This window comes from Pinus tabuliformis, chromosome 1_2 (genome assembly GCF_031772625.1).
Source record: "Pinus tabuliformis cultivar Carrire ecotype Pingquan chromosome 1_2, CPIR1, whole genome shotgun sequence".
Classification (NCBI taxonomy): domain Eukaryota; kingdom Viridiplantae; phylum Streptophyta; class Pinopsida; order Pinales; family Pinaceae; genus Pinus; species Pinus tabuliformis.
In genome coordinates, this window is record NC_142298.1 from 1,071,333,563 (window position 1) to 1,071,343,822 (window position 10,260).

The 10,260-nt window shown below is 34.7% G+C and overlaps 1 long non-coding RNA gene across 2 annotated transcripts; it reads left to right on the forward strand.

The window, feature by feature from the left end:
* The first annotated feature begins 521 nt into the window (after nt 1–521).
* On the forward strand, nt 522–1,474 carry LOC149209830 (uncharacterized). 2 transcript variants are annotated; one of them, XR_016252255.1, is made up of 3 exons: nt 522–643; nt 749–883; nt 1,260–1,474. It is a non-coding gene; the product is annotated as an uncharacterized LOC149209830 (long non-coding RNA). The 2 variants fall into 2 exon arrangements; XR_016252256.1 differs by lacking the exon at nt 1,260–1,474 and adding an exon at nt 1,075–1,117.
* Nucleotides 1,475–10,260: the final 8,786 nt, after the last annotated feature.

Below are 10,260 nucleotides of genomic sequence, written 5' to 3' on the forward strand. Positions count from 1 at the left end.
CAGCTGTTGCGCCATATAATGCGATGGAGCATATCTACAGCATAGGGCAGTGTTGGAGAGATTTATCCTCCACAGACTGCGGATCGTGCCTGGATTTTTCCCTGTCACAAATATCCGGATGCCAGACTGGAGCTATTGGCTCTCAATTCGTATCCATGAACTGCTATTTGCGTTCTGAGCTTTACGCATTTTTCAACGCTCTTCCTGAATCGGGTATTTTCGTCATATAGTTTACCATGATAAGAATATCTATTGGTTTTGTAATGTTTTTTCTTTTGTGAATTAAAAGGTCGCCAATTTTCTTGTGCAAATTTGCAGGAGGCCAAAGATCTAAAGTGCTTGGAGTAACTCTGGCCGTGGCATCCGCTACAGTTGGGTTAATTGCGGCCATTGGCCTTTGCATATGGAAATTTTCCTCTCGAAAATTTTGGCAACAGATTTCTCTAACCAGAGGTACCATTCAGTGTGCACTTATTAGCTTGTGATTTTTTAAATGATCACTCTTCTTTCGGATCGTGCCTGGATTTTGCCCTGTCACAAATATCCGGATGCCAGACTGGAGCTATTGGCTCTCAATTCGTATCCATGAACTGCTATTTGCGTTCTGAGCTTTACGCATTTTTCAACGCTCTTCCTGAATCGGGTATTTTCGTCATATAGTTTACCATGATAAGAATATCTACTGGTTTTGTAATGTTTTTTCTTTTGTGAATTAAAAGGTAGCCAATTTTCTTGTGCAAATTTGCAGGAGGCCAAAGATCTAAAGTGCTTGGAGTAACTCTGGCCGTGGCATCCGCTACAGTTGGGTTAATTGCGGCCATTGGCCTTTGCATATGGAAATTTTCCTCTCGAAAATTTTGGCAACAGATTTCTCTAACCAGAGGTATCATTCAATGTGCACTTATTAGCTTGTGATTTTTTAAATGATCACTCTTCTTTCGGATTATCATGTTATTTTTATATCAGTTACTGGTTTTGGAAATATTTGGGATCAGGGCTACTAACAAATTTACACATTACACATCTTGCCATTATGTCTTGAAAATTTTACAGTACAAAGAACGTATAAGATAGAGAACGTATAAGATATTATTACAAGAAGATATTACAAAGTTCACCAAGAATTCGGCACTAACCTTGCCAGCCGCAGCTCCTCCAGGTATTGAATTGAACGCTCCTCGGTTCGCAGAATGGTTTTGCAGCTGTTCGCAGAATGGTTTTGCAGCTGTTCGCAGATAATGTTCTGTTCGGTTTTGCAGGTTTTGTTCTGTTTGCCGCGGAGCAGGAAGGGTTTTGAAGGAAGGGTTTTGAAGGCGGGAGGAGGTTGGTCGCATTCTTGCCATCTGTAAATGATCTCTCCCGGGAATTAATATGATTTGAGTGAGTGGAGGCCACGCGCCGTATTTGATTAATATGTCATCAATACGATTTGATCAATCTGTAATCAATACGATCGATTTGAGGGTGGCTGCGATTTGATCAATCTGTAATCAATACGATTTGAGCTGCGGGCGATCAATCTGTAATCAATACGATTTGAGCTGCGGGCGATCAATCTGTAATCAATACGATTTGAGCTGCGGGCAGGGTCGCCGGGGCGCAGATGGGCAGCCGGAGAGGGATGCCGGAGACCGATGATGGATGGAAATATGATGCATGGTGAATGGTGGTTGTCGGGCTGTCAGAGGGTACCTCCATAGCATTAACTTTGCTATGGAGGTGGAAATAGGAAACGCCTGTTTGCTATGGGGGTGGAAATAGGAATCGCCATATTCATGTGCGACTATGAGTGTTGTCTGAGAGTTTTTTCAAGAGGAATAGTTGTACGACCAATGTTAAAGATGCTTCACAGAAACGTATAATACGTATTCCAAGATTCCTCAATTTATCATGTTCATACCTAGGAAAAATATTATTCATATCTTGAATCTTTTAAACTTCTATCATGACCCAAGTCGAATATAAATCGCAATCCGTTTATTTTGGATATTCCTTTAACCTTTTACGTCGTACGGGTCACATCCTCACCTGTAATACTAGTAAATTACAACGGTGACCCTCATACCTCCATTTTACTAACGTTAACAACGATATTAATCATATTTTCAGTCCATTAATGTTTATAACGTTACTAATGATATTTTCAGTATATCCCACACTGCCTCAACCTACTCTAGTGGAAACAATCCCAACTACAGCATTCATTCCCCAAGATTCTCTGAGTGTCACTTCTTGTGTATTAAAAAAAATCCTGTCGGAGATTTCTTCTGAAGTCTGAAGCGACACATAATCAATTAAGCATAGTTATTCGCTCGCAGAGGTCCCTGATTACTATAGAGTAGGAAATTTCATTGGATAGAACAAAATGGAAGCATATAGATTATGAGCGGCTTATGTTATCCATGGTAACTATATTTGCTTAGCATATTTTACATTTGTAAATGTTTTTGTAGGTTAGAATAGATTTATAGGATCTAATATGAGTAGAGAGGAATCAAATTTCTTGATTTGCAAATCTTTTAGAGTGCAAGATACAATGTGTTATTTTTCATTGTTTAAATTGTATCTTTAAATGCTAAATAAAATATATAGAGCACTAAATAAAAATTTCAACCATAAAAACTTGTATTTTTTTTCGATATATAGATATATATGAAATACTAATCTAACATTAGCTGAGAGGAATCAAATTTCTTCACATGCAAACTTATTTACAATGCAAAATACAATGTGTTAATTTTCATTGTTTAATAAATTCTATTTTTGAATGTTAAATAGAGCATATATAGGACCAAATAAATGTTTTAACTATAAAACCTACTTTTATGGGGCTTTAAAATATTTTAAATAACATATACAAAGACACATTTTAAAAATAATATATTTTTAGTTATATGTCAATATTAATTCATATTAAAATATTTTATGATAACCCGAATATCTTTTATACAATATTAAAATAAATTTTTTGATATATATATATATAAGAACTTCATATGGACATAAATTAGCTAACCTAGATTTTCAAAGAGTTTATTTAAATATTTTTGAAAAGTATAAGGTTTAAACATCTTACTCAGACATTTTTTAATTTTTAATTGCTTTACAACACATTTTTTTTATTATTATTATAATGCACATTGTTTTTCAATTTAGAAAATAATTTTTAGTTTTTAATTTTATTTTAAAGTATATGGGTGGGGAGACATACTTAAACAACCCCCTCATATTGGGTATCCCCTAATACTAGGTTGTAGAATGAGCCTATCAGCTCAATGATGTCTTTTTGTGTGAGTAAACACAGATCTACATGAGTGAAGATAGAGTTGACATGGTTCTTTCTATGATTAAAAATAAATAAAACAACAACAACACAATACCTAAAAGAAGGGCCTTTGAGGTATTTAAATGGAGCAACATTTTTGTTTTTTATAAAGATTTTTTCTATGTCTCCTTTTTCACATAGTATTAGAGTAAAGAAGTGTCTCTTTTTCACCTCGTATTAGAGTTAAGGTTCAAGGTTTATATGGCTAAGAAATGGCAGCTTCAAACATACTCTTGATAAGTTGACAAATTGCTTTGATTATTGGGGAATCAAATGAAGACATTGTTTTGTTCTCAAGATATGTGGGATATTGTAAATAATGGGTTCCAAGAGCCAGCTAATGCAACAACATATTCAGTGACACAACAAAAAATTGTTAATAGATTATATAAAGATGGACTTCAAAGCCAATTTCTACATATTCCAAGTAGTGCGTGAGAGTGTTCTTCCACGTAATACAACAACAAAAAAAAAACATGAGACATTCTTACATATCAAGCCATGAAAATGTTGGAAACAACAAAGTTACAAGTACTAAGAAGTGATTTAAAACAATTTATCTGGAGGAGTTTGAGATAGTAGATTCTTTTCTTACTCAAATTATTTGATTTGTATGTCAAATAAGATCTCATGGTGAGACACTTGAAGAAAGGAAAATGCTTTAGAAGATTCTAAGAAGTTTACCAACAAAGTTTGAATTTATTGTTGTGACCATAGAGAGTATAAAGAATCTCATATTTTTGAGTGAATGAGCTCCATGAATCCTTCATTTCTCATGGACATATGTGTGAAATATTCATTGGAACGTGCTTTCAAGCCAAAAGTCTCAATTGGTTATGGTAGAGGAAGAGGAAGATCAAATCCTACAGGTAAACGAAGAAGTTTATATATAAGCAGAAGAAGCAGCGCCTCAAATTGAAGTGGAAGAAGGAGAACTCCAAATCCAAACCAAAATCCATGTCAAAATCAAGCATGAAGTCAAGGGTATGACGAGTTTCAAATTCAATGTAAGTATTGTAAAAAGTATGGGCATTATTGAAGTTAATATAGAAATAAAAAATACGATCTTAGCAAACCAAATGAAAAATTTACAAGAGAAAACCAAAAACCATGATAACATGTCCTTAGCTTGTAATGTAGTATAATAAAATCAAAAGGATATGTGGGTTTTAGATTATGGTTGTAGTAATCAAATGTCACAGAACATAGAAATGTTTTCTAATTTGGATAAGAGTGTAAAATTAGAACTCACATTAGGGACTAACAACAAGGTGTTAGTCATGGGTAAAGGAAACATCAATATTTTAACCCAAAAGGGGGAAAAGGTATTTTTATTTGTGTATTTAGTTCCTTGTTTATAATATAATAAGAAATAGAAAGTTGAAAAATGGATATAATTTATTTTTAAAGAATGAAGACAATACAATCCTAGATAAATTTCCAATTAGATAGCTCATTACAAAAGTCCAATGTCAAGCAACAAAATGTTCCCCTTAGGTTAAAAAGATATTTGAATTTAGAGCTTGTTCAAGCACAACCCTCAATTAACCATCAAGAGGATGAAATAAAAGTTGCACCAATCATATGAGTAATCTATCAAGCATAAATAAAAGACTAAAATTTTCTACGGCATGTAATATTTCAATATCTCTACTTTTGTGAAAAGTAGTCCTCTGTAGCCCTTGAAGGAACTAAAAATCCACCATGGGTAATTGTATCAGAAGTTGTTATCATCTTGCAGAACATATGAGGAGTGTTGGATGAAGGTGTGGGGCGATAAAAAGGTGTCTTGTGAACTCCTAATTACCTCACATTAATTATCAACCCAGGGACGACTTTTTATTTCAAGAGTGTACTCAGTCTGAGGCGGCTATTTACTCAAGAGTAATGTTTTATAGTATAGTGCTTAAAATGAAAAAGTAAATGAAAGCTGGAAACAAAATCTAATTTGAACAACAAGAAACTAAATCATTCATTCAAATAACCACCAATCGAGGATGCAGTAGCAATAACTCATTCCTCTAGAAATTGATGAAGGAAAATGAATTAGAGTATGGATCATGGATCTAGGAGCATAATAGCGTCTGTTGTATCTCACGACAGCCTTGATCCTCCTCCCACACTAAAACAGTAAATGCAAGTAAATGGAAAGGAAATTAGAGCATGGACCAAAGATCTGGGAGCTAAGCAGCGACTTGCTGACTCACTACAGCTTTAGACCTTCTCTCAAACTAAAACAGTAAATGCAAGTAAATGGAATGGCAGAAAGTAAAATGAAATAGCAAAAGGAAATAGAACAGCAATAGAAATGAAACAACAATTCAGAAATGGAATAGCAACTGAATATGAATGTACAACAATCCAAATCAAGCACGCAACACACTTATCATTAAAAGGGACGGTAATCTGAGCTTCAATACAATATGCATGAATCACAGTTATAGAGTAACAACAATTGTAACGAAACAACAATCCCGAATAAATGGCAGTCACAAATTAATAATACATCACACAGTTGTACCGATTTAGGAACATACAGCGTGGTTAATCTGTAATCAAATGTCAATCTGTAAAGAACAACAATGTTATATCGATTATCAAAAGGAATAGAAATGTGATACAAGGTTAAAATGATAACATAGCATTCCTGTTGAAAATAACAATAGTATCCGATCAAATATATGTAACAACATTGATATGTAAAACAGTAAGGTGCATCAGATTACTGAATAAAGTAAAAGAAAGAAAGCAAACCACACATGAAGCATAAATATATAATACAGCAGCAGCGTACTCCACCGGAGGCTGGGCCCTTAGCCACCATCGGATGCCGCTGGGTTACTTCAGGATCAGAGATGAAATGGCAACTGGATTTATATTAAAATATCAAAGCAGAGTTACAGTGGATTACAACAAGAAATCTCTCAATCTCTCAGCCATTATCCATTTTCTCTGCCATCCTCAATTCTGAAGCTCTAATTCATCCTTAATTCCATCATTTGAATCCCCCTGAAGTCTCCCCCTCTCTGATCTTTGCTCTCATTTAAATAGAGAAAGATCGGAGAGCATAGATAATTACAACATGATTTGTTTTACAAATTTAGGTTGATTCTAACCAGATGATCAACAAGAAAATATATTCCCTCTTATCTCTTCAACAAAAGCAAGACGGATTTGGGTTTACAGCTAAAGTTTGGAGGGCGGCCGCAACTACAAATCTGAGAAAATCGTGCTCAAAGAACCCTGCTTTTCTCCCTGTACAAGCCGAATTTGGGCAAACTGTTCTTCACGAAGATAATTGGGCCCGTTCTGGACAAAACCCATGTTCCGGATTTTCCAGATTCTTCTCCATTTGCTCAGAATCTCAACCGTAAAACCGTCACTTCTTATTCCAGCGAATTTCTGAGTTGGCACTTTTAATTATCAAATCTTCAATCTGGAAATTATCTTGGAGGCTAAAAATGGTGAGTAATGTTACAACTGATTTATTAAAACTATCATTGATAAAATCATGCATAATCATCAATTTATTAGAAATAAAAGAGAATAAATAATATTCATCCATGAGAGCATAAATCATTTATAAAATGGATTTAAATGATAAATTATAATAAATAACATGATGAAGAATAATAGAAATGGGTGGAATAAGTGTTCAAGAGTGATAATAATAATGGAATATTAACGACCCAACACACCCCCACACTCAATATGTTGCATGTCCTCATGCAACGAAAACTGAATATATTGCATATCCTCATGCAACCCAAAGACAAAAACCATGTGTTAACCAAGCAATAAAAAAAAATATGTTCCTCTCAACTCATGAAATGGATAGAACAAATGAATTCTTCCTTAATTAATAAATATTCACTTTTAGTAATCTTGATGAAGGCATAACAATTTTTACATTGACATTCAACTATATGTATGAAGTTGCAGCAAAATATGACATAGATAACAGCGAACTTCATTAACCATTTTCCAAAAAACTACAACCCAGATTTTGTTGAAATGTTGCAAGTAGATTTGTAATATATGAAGGCTTCTATGATCCAAAAATCAGATCGTTTTGATGCATGGATCATGGGATATAAACAAAATGGCTTTAAGTGAGAGTGCATGATTTCCAAAAATTTTATGAACCAATTTATATTGAAATTATCTAGGTATGTGTATTTTAATAGTATGTGTGTGTTTCCTAGAGATCACAAGAATGGAGTTCATAGTGTTAAAAAAATATGTGGAAATCAATTTCTCCACTATGTGAAAATGAAATTGTATGCCTTAAATAAGGAAGAAAGTAGAAAACATCCATCATGCATAGCAATTCCTCCCCCTCGCTAAAACATTAGCATGTCCTCATGCGATGCTAGAAAACAAATAGAGGTGGTTGCTACCAGCTGTTGAATTCTATGTTTGGTGTAAAACAACATGGAATAAGGGAGGTGTTGAGAGTGAATAAGAATAGCAATGGATGATAAAGAATATGAATGGTGTGATGATAAGAAAGAAAGGAATGAAAGGAACACTCCCCCACACTCGAAAATGACATGCTGCTGAAAAATGGGAAGTGGTAAAGATGTGGAAGGAAGGATGACAAGTAATGCTCAAAATGGATTTTCATGAGATTCTCCTGAATTTATAATAAATTAGAAAACTATGCAATTTTACCTCAAGTTTTACCTCCAAAAGTGTGGAATGACATATATGTATTGACAGTTGTTGAAGCTGATGCAGACAGGGTTGGTGCTGAAAGTGATGTAAAAGGTGGAATCCAGGGAAGCACATCATGTCTAAAGAATTGTTCACGTTCGCGAGCCTCGACAATAAAGTGCAATAATGTGGTCATGCTACGAATAGAATTTTGCTCATACTTGTTGTTCTCCTGTAAACAAAGCACTATTGTGCATACACTGTGCTTGAATCCATAGTGTTAGCGTTGAATAGCAACAGATAAGATGCATGCAAAGTTGCAATTAGAAAAACTTATGTATACATGCAATACTAATATGTTGTCAAATCAACAAGGTATGGCAAAGTGCAGTAAGCATATCGCATGCAATCCCATAATGAATACATTCCCCCCTCCAATTGGAAAATGGGTTCCATAACCATCAAGCATATGAAAGGGGTGGTGCTAACGACAAGGCAATGGAATGAACAATATATTAGTAAGGGAAGCATAGTACACTTATTAATGATAGGACGGTGAAAATTATGGTTATATTGAGAGCAAAGTGTGTAAAGATAGTTATGAATAAGAGATAGGACGCTTTGGATTGATGATATGTTATGAAAAGAGAGAAAGGACAACAATATGCTAAAAAGATGCTTTACTGACGGTATTCTAGCTGAAAATGATGTGATTGATGATAAAACAATTGCTCATGCATAAAGGTTCAAACAGGGAAAAAGTTAAGGAAATAACGTCTCTGATAAAAAGAAAATAAGAAAAGGGTATTATAACAATAATTGACGAAAAGATATAACTTCAATACCATAAGCAGAGCCGCTGCTGCCAGCAGGCGTTCATAGCCTCGGCAGGGTTGCATTTTAACCCATATGAGCCAGGATCCTCAATTTATAAATGGAGAGTTTTAGTGTTGTTCTACAGAAGAGATCAGTGTGCTGGCGTGGTAACCAGATAGCCACACTGCCATTCACTAGGAGATAGCAAAAGTTATCAGGCCGGCTCGTGATGAGACCTCTTGTTCCAAGGATAATTTGGCTATCCAATGGATCATAACCCTGGTGTGGTGGCCATAATGGGAATGTCACTTTGTTACAACCTTATGAACATGGTAGGCTGGCTCGTAATGAGACCCCCTATCCTCCATCTGCGAACAAAATTTTGTTGTTATTACACATTTTTATGATAAAAAGAGGGAGACTCAGTACTCCTTAAGAGCAGGATGGCAGAAGAAGTTGAACATGTCAATATATAAAAAAAATACCCATAATCTCATTTATTACAGACAGAGAAGATTATAACCAGGAAGGGTGGAACCAGCATGATATTAAGATGATCAATCAGTATCATGTACAACAGAAAACAATGCAGTAAAGTAATATATAAATAATTGTGTCCCTTTTGAAAAAAATCAATCATCAAGGAGCTGTCCTGTTAAATATCATAATGTGAATGATATTAACTCGCTTCAATAGAATCCATAATTTTCGTCCTGATAAAAGTAGTGTTCTTCATGCCATAAAAGGGAATCGGTAAAATGTGGTTTAGAGGAATTAGGAATAATATCACAAGAGGAAGAAAAGGGTTTCTCTCAAAAATACCCCCAAAGTGTTGCTTTTTTGAATGAACAGCAAAAACACTCAAAAAATGTTATTCCTTGTAGGGAACAACAAAGGAAATGCACACCAAAAAGCAAAAATACACACAAAAAATGTGAAAATGCAAATGCTGTTCCATTTCGAAAAGGAACAGCAAAACGTGAAAGTGTAGAAGTGCTGTTCCATTTCGAAAAGGAACAGCAAAACGTGAAAGTGCAAAAGTGCTGTGCCATTTCGAAAAGGAACAGCAAAACGTGAAAGTGCAAAAGTGTTGTTCCATTTCGAAAAGGAACAGCAAAACGTGAAAGTGCAAAAGTGTTTTTCCATTTCCAAAAGGAACAGCAAAATGTGAAAGTGAAAAAGTGTTGTTCCATTTCGAAAAGGAACAGCAAAAAGTGAAAGTGAAAAGGTGTTGTTCCATTTCGAAAAGGAATAGCAAAAAGTGAAAGTGAAAAAGTGTTGTTCCATTTCGAAAAGGAACAACAAAACGTGAAAATGCAACAGTGTTGTTCCATTTCGAAAAGGAACAGCAGTTGTTCCATTTCGAAAAGGAACAGCAAAATGTGAAAGTGAAAAAGTCCTGTTCCATTTCGAAAAGGAACAACAAAAAGTGAAAGTGAAAAAATGTTGTTCCATTTCGAAAA